Source organism: Oncorhynchus nerka, linkage group LG24 (genome assembly GCF_034236695.1).
Source record: "Oncorhynchus nerka isolate Pitt River linkage group LG24, Oner_Uvic_2.0, whole genome shotgun sequence".
NCBI lineage: Eukaryota > Metazoa > Chordata > Actinopteri > Salmoniformes > Salmonidae > Oncorhynchus > Oncorhynchus nerka.
This window is the reverse complement of record NC_088419.1, coordinates 72,702,066-72,716,483: the sequence shown is the minus strand read 5'-3', so window position 1 is coordinate 72,716,483 and position 14,418 is coordinate 72,702,066.

Sequence of the window (14,418 nt, the reverse complement as noted above, 5' to 3'; positions counted from 1 at the left end):
ATTTGACAGACATTCCCCAACAAGTGAAAACTGTGGTCCATTGAATGTTAATAATGTCCTCAGCTCCTATTGTCATATGATCGTGTTTGTTAACTGTCACTCCACCATGTCCTGCCCCTGATCTCTACACCCTTAGAAAAAGAGTTACAAAAGGGTTCTTTGGTTGTACCAATAGGAGAACCCTTTTCGGTTACAAGTAGAACCCTTTCTAAAGAGGGTTCTACATGAAACTCAAAAGTTTCACAACTTCTACCAAAGTCGGTTTCTCTCCTTGTTCTGGCGGTGTTCGGCAGTCGACGTCACCGGTCTTCTAGCCATCGCCAATCCATTTTTCATGTTCCATTTGTTTTGTCTGATTGTCACACTCACCTGGTTTCAATTCCCTAATTACATGTTGTATATGTTCCCTCTGTTTCCCCCATGTCGTTGTCGGGAATTGTTCATTATAAGTATGTTTACCTTTTGTGACTGGTGCGAGACAGGTTTTGTGCCCATGTGTTTTTTTTGTGTAATTTTTGTAAGCCGGGAGTTATGTACATTAAACGACTTCGGCCATTTACCAAGTTCTGCTCTACTGCGTTTGACTTCAATGCCACCAGTTACACACCCCTTGACAAAAAGGCTTCTATCTGGAACCAAAAGGATTCTTGTACCTGCAACCGAAAATGGTTCTTCAAAGGTTTATTTTATGGGGATAGACGAAGAACCCTCTGCGGTTCTAGATACCACCTTTTTTTATAAGAGTGTACAGCAGTCTACTGGGAAGGAAAACAAATCATTAACTTACAATGCAAGTATTCAGACCACTTTACTTTTTGCACATTTTGATACGTCACAGCCCTATTCTAAAATGAATAACATTAAATGTTTTCCTCATCAATCTACACACAATACGGCATTATGACAACGTAAAACAGTTTGGGTATTTTTTTCAAATCTATTAAATATAAAAAACAGAAATACCTTATTAACATAAGTATTCAGACCTTTTGCTATGAGACTCAGGTGCATCCTGTTTCCATTGATCGTCCTTGAGATGTTTCTACAACTTGATCCACCGGTAGTAAATTAAATTGTCTATATAAGGCCCCACAGTTGACAGTGCATGTCAGAGCAAAAACCAAGCCATAAGGTCAGAGGAATTGTCTGTAGAGCTCCGAGACAAGATTGTGTAGAAGGGTACCAAAATTGTCTGCAGCATTGAAGGTTCCCAAGAACCCAGTGGCCTCCATCATTTTTAAATTGAAGAAGTTTAAAACCACCAAGACTCTTCCTAGTGCTGACAGCCCTGCCAAACTGAGAAACGGGGGAGAAGGGCCTTGGTCAGGGAGGTGACCAAGAACCCGATGGTCACTCTGACAGAGCTCCAGAGTTCTTCTGTGGAGATGGGAGAACTTTCCTAAAGGACAATCATCTCTGCAGCACTCCACCAATCAGGCCTTTATGGTAGAGTTGTCAGATGGAAGCCACTCCACAGACAAATGCACATGATAAACCGCTTGGAATTTGACAGAAGGCACCTAAAGGACTGATGAAACCAAGATTGAACTCTTTGGCCTGAATGCCAAGCGTGGCAGCATCATGCTGTGGGGATGTTTTTCAGCGGAAGGGACTGGGAGACTGGTCAGGATCAAGGGAAAGAGATCCTTGATGAAAACCTGCTTGAGAGTGCTCAGGACCTGAAACTGGGGTGAGGGTTCACCTTCCAACAGGACAATGACCCTAAGCACACAGCCAAGACGATGCAGGAGTGGCTTTGGGACAAGTCTCTGAGTGTTCTTGAGTGGCCCAGCCAGAGCCCCATCTTGAAGCCGATATAACATCTCTGAAGAGACCTGAAAATAGCTGTGACGCTCCCCATCCAACCTGACAGAGCTTGAGAGGATCTGCAGCGAAGAATGGGAGAAACTCCCCAAATTCAGCTTGTAGCGTCATACCCAAGAAGATTCTTGGCTGTAATCACTACCGAAGGTGCTTCAACAAAGTCCTGAGTAAAGGGTCTGAATACTTATGTAAATGTGATATTTCCTGTTTTTTTTATACATTTGAGAACATTTCTAAAAACGTTTCTTTGCTTTGTCATTATGGTGTATTTTGTGTGTAAATTGATGAGGGGAAAAAAACTATTCAATTTAACATAACAAAAGGTGGAAAAAGTCATGGGGTCTGAATACTTTCCGAATGCACTGTATTAGGTCATGTCAATGTTATATGGCATGCAGTCACCATAAAAAGCAAGTGATAGTATCAACGAATACATCACAAACTCTAACACAAACGACTATATCAATACAGAGAAAAAACAGCATGTTCTTTTCAGCTCCCATGCCTGTCCTTCAGTTTCCCCAGCAAAACGTTTAGTATGTTAAGAGGCAAGACGAGGAGGATAGTGGAGCCCTGGTAACGCTTTTCCTGTTCTGTTTACTGAACAACTCAGCCATTCAAATGACACAAGCGCTTTGGAACCAATTGAGCTGTGCCTTGAGTGTTGGTGAGTGACCCCAGCAGCACTCGAGATGGCAGTGTGACTGATGCATTTATCTTCCAGGGCTACTGTAGCATAATCTTTTTCTCACAGCAATCCGAGTGAAATCAGTGCTCTTAACAACAGAAATAATTACAATAGGTCTAAATCTGCAAACAAAATCAACTGCCATTCAGAAGATGGATGGAAGGATGGAAGATGTCTGAAGAGGGTCTGCCTTTGTTTGTTTTTCTGACACAAGAGAGAAGTGGAAGGCGGTAGGAACACATTTTATAGACACTTTCAGCATTTACGTCCTCCAGTTTTGTACCGTATGTCATCAAATGATCGGCATATATATTGAAATGCCACTCTTGCTTTCTGTATATACTTCATATATATCATTTTTAAGAAGCCTCACTTGAGAAATGTGTGTGACTGAAGGTGGTACTTTCCCTCCAAAGTAAAACCACCCCACACTGGGAAGTTAATAATGATTTTGCCGTGGAAGTATGAAATCTGTTAAAATAATGAAGGTCTGTGGGAACTGTGGTTTAAATCAATGAACGCTGTCGTTATCATAAACAAGAGTTGGAGAAAAGGATATAGTATTGATTGAGAAGATATTAGAAATTAAGGAATTCACAGTGCAGATCCTGTGAAAGAGTTCCTTCCTCTGTTAGTTCTAGGTGATTTCATACACACAGACATGGATGAAGTGCATTGGCCATGTCAAAATCGATATCTCCTGAGTCTCTCCCCTGGACTGTAGGTCTATAAACGTCCTGGTTGTCCTCTAACTCCACTGCTTATCCACCCTCACAACTGTCTGTCTGTCTGTCTGTCTGTCTGTCTGTCTGTCTGTCTGTCTGTCTGTCCTGCCTGCCTGCCTGCCTGCCTGCCTGCCTGCCTGCCTGCCTGTCTGTCTGTCTGTCTGTCTGTCTGTCTGTCTGTCTGTCTGTCTGTCTGTCTGTCTGTCTGTCTGTCTGTCTGTCTGTCTGTCTGCCTGCCTGCCTGTCTGTCTGTCTGTCTTTCTCTCTCTCTCAGGTGGTTATTACAGCTACAGCTGACCTTTTACTCTGATCCGGCCCACACTATATCCTTTAGACATACAAAATCGAAGATCCACTTCATATGGTGCCCTGGATTCCCGCCCCCCACGCCAAGAGCATCCTGCCTGGCCGTGCTCTCTGCCTGGTGGAGGGTAAGAAAATTGGAGGAGTGGGGCGAATTGATGTTCCAATTTGGCCCTGAATACAATGTGCAATCATCCATCATCCAGGTCTGAAACGACACAACAATGTAGAGGCGTCCTCGGGTGTTTATGTGTGGATATGTGTGTGTGTGTGTGCATGCACATGGTGCATTTAGTAGGTATCCATCACTCTTGAGAGCTCTGGAATTGATATGTTGAAACCAAATTGAATGGATGAGGTGATTGCCCAGCGAGAGCAGCATTGTCACATCTCAATAGACCAGAGGTGGGAGGAGCTGTAGAAGGGCTCATTGTAATGGCTGGAATGGAATCAATGGAACAGAGTCAAACAGTTGGTCGCCTTATGTTTGATGTGTTTGATACCGTTCCATTTATTCCATTCCAGTCCTTACAATGAGACTGTCCACGTACAGCTTCTCCCATAAGCCTCCTCTGCAATAGACGTGCCCTTATCAGGAAATAATAAGTATATTTTCACCACCCAATTTAGACCTGCATAGCACACCAATTGGAAAAAATGTTTGAACCGAAGCGTACCAAAGAGGATGCTTATTAGAGAAGTTCAATTTGCATATATTGCTTGTCAAGAATATGGAGAGAAAACTGTCAAAAGTAGATCAAAGGAACCTTTCGTTAGATTTGATGAAATTGTTCCTTGACTAGTCTGACAGAATGGGACAGAATTGTGACAAAACTGTTATCCTGTAGACATAAATCATTGTCAAGATATACATCAGATATTGCACCTCCGCAACTTGCTGTTCTCAATTGGTTTTACTCAAAGTAGTAGAGAGAGTAATTGAAAGACATATACCATTACATGTAGGAAGGAGTGTGACGTTTAAGCGAATTTAGGATTGTTAACATTTAGATAAAATCCCCAACCAAAACATATATATAATACAGAATATATACAGTACCAGTGAAACATTTAGACACACCTATTAATTCCAGGGTTTTTCAATATTTTTTCTTTATTCCCTTATTTTATTTTGACTATTTTCTACATGGTAGAATAATAGTGAAGACTTCAAAACTATGAAATAACACATATGGAGTCACGTAGTAATCAGTAAAGTGTTAAACAAATAAAAATATATTTTATCTTTGAGATTCTTCAAAGTAACCACCCTTTGACTTGATGACAGCTTTGCACACTCTTGGCATTCTCTCAACCAGCCGTCACCTGGAATGCATTTCAATTAACAGGTGAGCCTTGTTAAAAGTTCATTTTTGGAATTTATTTCATTCTTAATGCGTTTGAGCCAATCAGTAGTGTTGTGACAAAGTAGGGGTGGTATACAGAACATAGCCCTATTTGTAAAAGACCAAGACCATCTTATGGCAAGAACAGCTCAAATAAGCAAAGACAAATGACAGTCCATCATTACTTTAAGATATGAAGGTCAGTCAATCCAGAACATTTCAAGAATTTTGTGCAGTCGCAAAATCCAACAAGTGCTATGATGAAACTGGCTCTCATAAGGATCGCCACAGGAAACGAACACCCTGAGTTACCTCTGCTGCAGAGGATAAGTTCATTAGAGTTACCAGAAATTGCAGCCCAAATAAATGCTTCACAGAGTTCAAGTAACTGACACAACTCAACATCAATTGTTCAGAGGAGACTGCAGGAATCAGGCCTTCATGGTCAAATTTCTGTAAAGAAACTACGACTAAAGGATACCAAGAAGAAGAGACTTGCTTGAACCAAGAAACACGAGCAATTGACATTAGAACGGTGGAAATCTGTCCTTTTGTCTGATGAGTCCAATTTTTATATTTTTGGTTCCAACCTACGTGTCTTTGTGAAATGCAGAGTATGTGAACGGATTTACATCTGTGGTTCCCACCGTGAAGCATGGAGGAGGAGATGTGATGGTGTTTGGGTGCTTTTCTGGTGACACTGCCAGCGATTCATTTAGAATTCAAGGCACACTTAAAATCCTTGTGCCCTGTTTTTCAATTTTTGCCTAAAATGACATACCAAAATCTAACTGCCTATAGGTCAGGATCTGAAGCAAGGATATGCATATTCTTGATACTATTTGAAAGGAAACACTTTGAAGTTTGTGGAAATGGGAAAAGAAAGAGGAGAATATAACACATTAAATCTTGTAGAAGATAATAGAAACTAAAAAACGTGTTTTTTTAAATAATCTTTGAAAAGATGGGCAAAAGAACACGGACACTGGACAGAGGAACTCTGCCTAGAAGGCCAGCATCCCAGAGTCGCCTCTTCACTGCTGACATTGAGACTGGTCATTTGCAGGTATTATTTAATGTAGCTGCCAGTTGAGAACTTGTGAGGTGTCTGTTTCTCAAACTAGACACGCTAATGTACTTGTCCTCTTGCTCAGTTGTGCACCGGGGCCTCCACCTCTTCTTTCTATTCTGGTTAGAGACAGTTTGCGCTGTTCTATGAAAAGAGTAGTATAGTGGCAATTTCTCGCATGGAGTAGCCTTCATGAGTTTCAGAAGAAAGGTCTTTGTTTCTGTCCATTTTGAGCCTGTAATCGAACCCACAAATGCTGATGCTCCAGATACTCATCTAGTCCAAAGAACGACAGTTTACTTACTTCTTTAATCAGCACAAAAGTTTGCTAAAATAATTGCAAAAGGGCTTTCTAATGATCAGTTAGCCTTTTAAAATTTTAAACTTGGATTAGCTAACACAACGTGCTATTGGAACATAGGAGTGATGGTTGCTGATAATTGGCCTCTGTACATAATTGGCCTCTGTAGATATTCCATAAAACATCTGCCATTTCCAGCTACAATAGTAATTTACAACATTAACAATGTCTACACTGTATTTCTGATATATTTGATGTTAAATGAAAGGACAAAAATGTGCTTTCTTTCCAAAAAATTCTAAGTGACCCCCAAACTTTTGAACGGTGGTGTATGCATTTATTTATTTTTTATTTAATTTATTTAAACTTTATTTAACTAGGCAAGTCGGTTAAAACAAATTCTTATTTACAATAACGGCCTACCAAAAGTCAAAATACTTCCTGCGGGGTTGAGGGCTGGGATAAAAATAAAAACAACAACAAAAAAACAGGTATAAATATATATATATATACATGTATATATGTTAACACACACAAATGCCTAATGCAACAATGCTGTAAGTACAATAGAAGGAGATCAGCATCTTTCAAATTATTTGCCACAGATTTAAAGTGCACGTCATCGTCGTTAACAGTCAGAAAAAAATGCCAGAGAGTGAGACAGGGAAGCGACAGCGGGCAGTCCTGTATGGCAATACTTTCAGAAGGTGATGAAATGCAACCTTTGCGAGTGGTAATTGAGCTACAGTGGTTAAAGGGATGCACTGTGAGACCCAACCCGTTGCTAGAATGCAGCCATTGTCAATGGTGGAGGATGTCACCCTCAATGCCTTAATGGCATATCTAGAACCAGACGACAAGATGCCATGTTCAAAAATGGCCCTGCTGGAGAAATTGTACAATGATAACAACAAGTTGTTGAACATCTATGAACACGCTGTCATACATCACTGCAATGAGCCATCACATTGATGAGAAGTGGGACATGAAGTCCCATGTACTGACAACTGAGAACATGGAGGAGAGGCACACAACAGAGAACCTAAAACAACATTAATAAGATCATTGTTGAGTGGGTGGGGAACAGGAGTAAGGTGAGCAGCGTCTGGAAGGTAGCCAGGACTGTGGTAGATCGAACTGCCCCCTAGCGGTCATACGCAGGATCATATCTGAATTGTGAATTCACGTCATTTTATGATCTTTTTTGTACTTTTAAACAATAAAAAATGTTAGTTTAAACATTAAGAAAAAATTGACATTGTCACATACCTAGTTACATGATTACTAATGTTTTCCTGTTTCAAAAGGTATGATATTTTTAAGAAATGAAATAAACTGCTCTTTCGGGAGTTTTATTTCACACGTTGCTCAGCTAAAAGCCTTTTTAAGCCAAATCAATATGCATTTCATAAAATATGTATGCACGGTTCTTAATGTGCTTTGATGAAGGACAGAACTACTGTAGAGCTTGAATCTGAGTAGAGCTTTTGTCATTATCACCATCATCATCATCATGGCCATCATCATCATCATGAACATCATCATGAACATCATCATCATGACCATCATCATCATGAACATCATCATCATGAACACCATCATCATTATTATCATCATGCCCCTCATCATCATGACCATGACCATCATCATCATTATCGTTGTTGTCATCATCACTTTCACCTCCACTGATTTCCAACAGCCGGAGATTATTTGATCTATGTGAAGCCTTATCTTTCATAAAGGGCCCAATGCCATCAGAAAACTTACAAGCATTAATTATAAATCCATTAAAAGAACAGATTCATCAGAAATGTAGTCATTACCCGATGACATCCCATTATTTTATCCTCGATAGTGATCCGTATGCAAGTGCGGAGCTGGTGTTTCCTTGTGCCTTATGGAAAAAGAGCACGAAGAACCATCTGTTTATGGCAGTTCAAGATGCAGGCTGAATTTTAATCAGGACTGTCAGTGTCCTATGTAATGGTAGCATGTGAACTCACTTCTCATAGCAATGGGCTCTGCCAGTGGGGTACCATGTTCCTCATACCATGTGTGTCAGTCTCACACAAACAGCCAGACATCAGATATCTGTCTGCAGGCTGGTAACATCATGAATACCGACAGAATATATCAAAGGTGTTTTATCTTTGTATTATGGCTTATGGACAGAATTAATATTATATCAGGGAAATGTGGTGGCTTGTATGGACCGTGTCTCATCCATGGTGATGCATGGTGTGAAAAAATGAAATGGTAGATGTAATATTTAATGATATTGAAGTGAAATTCTCACAAAAGCTCAAAGAGATGATGTTATCCTCACAATATCCATGTAGCACATTGCTTTTCTGATATCTGTGTGAGCATAATACTCACATTTGGGGATTGGTCAATGAAAGTTACATTTTGAAATGTGAAACCCCGAATACAGGAACCTATTCGGAGACCAATTACTTTATATTTCAATAGGGCACATTTCTGGCTCCCCTCCAACAATGTCTCTGTATAATGAAGTCTGCCCTGAGCAATAGCAAGGTTATTTTGAATGTGAAAGATAAGACCTGCTCATTGTAAATTTGTTCAGGTTTTCTTTTGCACTAATGCTTTTCTCTCAAGGTGATGGCTGTTCTGTCTATTCCGAAGATGTGTCTCTCTGTCTGGTAGGATCATCTTGAATGGAGGACCATGGGGACTTTGTCAGAAGCCATCAAGGTCAAGTCTTAATATCATTGTCGTGTTGAAGGACGGGTTCATTTGGAGTCATTATGGATTCATCCCCTTTGAGTCACGTCTGTCAGTCAAAGTTATAAATAAGTCAGCCGATAGGTCAAATGCGAGACAGTGGTCCACAGTGGATTGTAACACATCATTCAAAGGTAGCGCCAGCTCTTCTGATCCCTCAGCATCCCCTCATAAAGAAATCAAAGAGTGGGAGACGAAAGGCAGAGCAACAAGATCAGCTGAAATCCCTCTAAGCTGCCTATGGGATAAACCATGGGATCTTAAAGAACCCATCTCTATGGAATGGATCTTTAGTGTAGCTACACTCAACAACAAATGTTTATACTTAGTCCCAATTCACTCAAAGAAAAACTATACTGTGGGCTCAGAAAGGTTGCACCGGTTTGGTTGTGCATCAATATCCAACAACAATGACTGAGAGAAGAATAACTAGTTAGTGGAGTGAACCCGCAATCAGGTTACGTTTTACTGCAGTTGGCTAAATCAGGGTCACACAGAGTGATTCTTGGTAGTCTTAAACAAATCTACTTTGAAACAAAAGTATACACCTCACACACATGGTTATGGGCTTTAAAAAAGAAGACACTTGTACCAGTTCAGATATAGAGTTCAAATGTATTCCATTTTGAGTTTGCATCTCAATATTAAACTTTATATACACTACTGGTCAAAAGTTTTAGAACACCTACTCATTAAATGTTTTTTCTTTATTTGTGTCACGAATATTACCGAAGGTGGCTCCCTTTCTTGTTCGGGTGGCGCTCGGCGGTCGTCGTCGCCGGTCCTGGTATTTTACCTAAGGGTACTATGTTTTTTAATAGTTACGCCGATGTTAGGTAATACTATTTTGTTCTTTTGATTTTGGACATTAAAGCGTGTTTTTCCCCGCTTACTTTGCTCTCTGCGCCTGACTCCACACCCATTCACTCATTGAGCGTTACAGAAGCCTGCACCTTTCTTATGGAGTCAGCAGGGGCAGCGACCACCCCTCTCCCCACGATGGAGGAGAGAGTCCTTCATCACACGTCCATGCTCCATCGCATCAGATCAGCGATGGATCAAATGATGGAGAGGATGGACCGAGTGGTCTCCCTTACTACCCCACCTACCCTCCCACCAGCAACTCTACCATCTCCTCCAGCGGGATCCGGTTCCAGCGCTCTGCGCATTACGCCTCCGAGGGAGTACGATGGAGCGGCGGCGGCGGGGTGCCAGGGGTTTTTGCTACAACTAGATCTCTACCTGAACACCGTTCGGCCGGCTCCCTCGGACGAGGAGAGCGTGAGTGTCCTCGTCTCTTGCCTGACGGGTAGAGCCCTGGAGTGGGCCAATGCTGTCTGGAACAGGCCCGACTCAGCGAGGGGCGACTACCCGGAGTTCACCCGCCGTTTCTGGGCCGTGTTCGAACACCCTCCGGAGGGCCGAGGGCGGGTGAGAGGTTGTTCCATCTCCGGCAGGGGACGAGGAGCGCGCAGGACTTCGCGCTGGATTTCCGGACCTTGGCCGCTGGAGCAGGGTGGAACGACAGGGCCCTGATAGACCATTACAGGTGTAGCCTGAGAGAGGACGTCCACAGGGAGCTGGCTTGTCGGGGCACTACGCTCAGCCTGGATGAACTAATAGACCTGTCGATCCGGTTAGACCATCTGCTAGCTGCTCGCGGACGTCCTGAAAGGGTCCTGTTAGTTCCACCTCCTGACCCTCCCGCTCCTATCCCGATGGAGCTAGGAGGGGCCGCATCTAGGGAGATCGGAGGAGGAGGCTCCTCCTGTACCAGTTGTGGCCGGAGAGGGCACACTTCAGGTCGGTGCTGGAGGAGTTCATCTGAGAGTCGAGAGGCATAAGGCACTAGTCGATTCAGGCGCAGCTGGGAACTTTATAGACCGCGGACTCGCTCAGAGGTTGAGGATTCCGTTAGTTAAGGTAGAACCCCCTTTTCCCATGCACTCTTTAGATAGTCGACCATTAGGGTCAGGGCTGGTCAGGGAGGCCACAATTCCTTTGGAGATGATTACGCAGGGGAATCATAAGGAGCGGATTAGTCTGTTCCTTATCGATTCACCTGCGTTTCCGGTGGTGCTGGGGATTCCCTGGCTGGCTATTCACATTCCGATGATTTCGTGGAAACAGGGAACTCTCCAGGGGTGGGCTGATGAGTGTTCAGGCAGGTGTGTAGGAGTTTCCATCGGTGCGACAACGGTGGAGAGTCCAGACCAGGTTTCCACCGTGCGGATTCCCGCTGAGTATGCTGATTTGGCTATCGCTTTCAGTAAAAAGAAAGCGACCCATTTACCACCCCATCGACAGGGGGATTGCGTGATAAACCTCCAGGTAAACGCTGCTCTCCCCAGGAGTCATGTGTATCCTTTATCCCAGGAGGAGACGTTGGCTATGGTTAAGGCCCTGAAGGTGTGGAGACACTGGCTTGAGGGGGCTAAGCACCCTTTCCTCATCTGGACTGACCACTGTAACCTGGAGTATATCCGATCAGCTAGGAGACTGAATCCTCGTCAGGCAAGGGGGGCCATGTATTTCACCAGATTTCATTTTACGATCTCGTATCGACCAGGTTCCCTCAACACTAAGGCCAACACGCTGTCCCGCCTCTATGACACTGAGGACCGGTCCATCGATCCTACTCCCATCATTCCGGCGGCTAAGCTGGTGGCACCAGTAGTATGGGAGGTGGACCCGGACATCGAGCGGGCGCTAAGGGAGGAACCTGCGCCTCCACAGTGTCCGGAGAGTCGTAGGTATGTGCCGCTCGCTGTTTGTGATCAATTGATTTCGATGGGCTCATAGTCTACCCTCGTCGGGTCACCCGGGTATTTCAAGGACAGTGCGAGGTCTTAGGGGGAAGTACTGGTGGCCCACCTTGGTGAGGGATGTGCACTTCTATGTCTCCTCCTGTTCGGTGTGCGCCCAGAGTAAGGCTCCTAGGCACCTGCCACGAGGAAAGTTACAACCCCTCCCCGTTCCACAACGGCCGTGGACCCATCTGTCGGTGGATTTTCTTACTGACCTTCCCCCCCTCTCAGGGAAACACGTCGATCCTGGTCGTTGTGGATCGGTTCTCTAAGTCCTGCCGTCTTATCCCGTTGCCCGGTCTCCCTACGGCCCTGCAGACTGCGGAGGCTCTTTTCACCCATGTCTTCCGGCACTACGGGGTGCCCGAGGATATTGTTTCTGATCGGGTGTGGAGGGCATTTATGGAACGTCTGGGGGTCTCGGTCAGCCTGACCTCAGGGTATCACCCGGAGAGTAATGGGCAAGTGGAGAGAGTGAACCAGGAGGTAGGTTTCTGCGGTCGTATTGCCAGGACCGGCCAGGGGAGTGGGCGAGATACATCCCCTGGGCTGAAATGGCCCAGAATTCACTAAGCCACTCCTCTACCAACATGTCACCGTTTCAGTGCGTGTTGGGGTACCAGCCGGTCCTGGCACCATGGCATCAGAGCCAGACTGAGGCTCCTGCGGTGGAGGAGTGGGTGCAGCGCTCTAAGGAGACCTGGAGGGCCGTCCAGGAGTTATTACGTCAGGCGAGTGGACGGCAGAAGAAGAGCGCTGACCGTCACCGCAGTGAGGCCACCGTGTTTGCACCGGGGGACAGGGTCTGGCTCTCGACCTGAAACCTGCCCCTCCGCTTGCCCTGCCGGAAGCTGGGTCTGCAGTGTGTAGGGCCATTTAAAGTCCTGAGGAGAATAAACGAGGTTTGTTATCGATTATTACTTCCTTCGTATTATCGCATTAACCCCGCGTTTCATGTGTCTCTCCTCAGGCCGGTGGTAGCTGGTCCCATGCAGGAAGGTAAGGTTCTGGAGGTCCCTCCGCCCCCTGTGGACATCGAGGGGTCCTCGATGAGGGGCCTGCAGTACCTCGTTGACTGGGAGGGGTATGGTCCGGAGGAGAGGTGCTGGGTCTCGGTGGGGGATATTCTGGATCCATCTATGTTGAGAGAGTTCCATCGACTCCATCCGGATCGCCCTGCGCCACGGCCCCCGGGTCGTCCCCAAGGCCGGCGTCGGGGTCCTGTCACGAATATTACCGAAGGTGGCTCCCCTTCTTGTTGGGGTGGCACTCAGCGGTCGTCATCGCCAGTCTACTAGCTGCCACCGATCCTTTGTTCCGTGTTCGTTTGGTTTTGTCTAATTGGTTTCACCTGTTCATTGTTTGGTTGTTAGGGTGGTGTTATTTAAGTTTGTTTAGCCCGCTTCTGTTTGTGCGGGCTTGTTCTTCTGTATTTGTGAGAGGTGTTAGTGTTTTGTTGGGTTTTCTCGCTGTCCTGGTATTTTACCTAAGGGTACTATTTGTTTTAATAGTTACGCCTGTGTTAGGTAATACTATTTTGTTCTTTTGATTTTGGACATTAAAGCGTGTTTTTTCCCGCATCCTTTGCTCTCTGCGCCTGACTCCACACCCATTCACTCATTGAGTGTTACAATTTGTACTATTTTCTACTTTGTAGAATAATAGTGAAGACATCAAAACTATGAAATAACACATATGGAATCATGTAGTAGCCAACAAAGTGATAAACAAATCGAAATACATTTTATATTTGAGATTCTTCAAATAGCCACCCTTTGCCTTGAAGACAGCTTGCACACTCTTGGCCTTCTCTCAACCAGTTTCATGAGGTACAGTAAGTCACCTGGAATGCATTTCAGTTAACAGGTGTGCCTTCTTAAAAGTTCATTTGTGGAATTTCTTTCCTTCTTAATGCATTTGAGCCAATCAGTTGTGTTGTGACAATGTAGGGGGTATACAGAAGATAGCCTTATTTGGTAAAAGACCAAGTCCATATTATGGCAAGAACAGCTCAAATAAGCAAAGAGAAACGACACTCCAAAGACTGCAATTACAGTCAGAAGACTAGCATTCCACCCATGAGGCCAAATAGGGCGCTTTAGGTCATTGACTGCAGGAAAAGGCTACCCTTCTGTCACGTTCTTTCAAAATCGAACCCAGAAGCAGACCAGGACAAGGAGAGTAGGAAGGTGAGTATTTATTTACAAGTGAATGTGAATGGGTAGATATATCCAGGTGGCGTAGCGGGCAGCGGTGGTGAGTTGATGGGAGTAAATAGGTGGATCCACTGCGGTAGCGGAATCCTCCGACGACCAGGCGGGAATGGGGTAAATTATCCGGTGAGTAACTGAAGACAGAACAAACGGAGGTACGTTTAAGGCAAGCAATACGTAACAAACAACAAAACAAATTCTATCCAACTTGAGGCTGATACTCTGGCACAACATACTGTTCATGGCTAACGATCCGGCAGGGAATGGATGTCAGGTCCGGGCTTATGAAGAGGAGAGATGATGATCAGGACCAGGTGTGCAGATAGCTGATGGGATACAGGTGCGGGTAATCAGAACTCCCAACTGGCTACATTGCCCGGCAACCAGACAGGGTGCG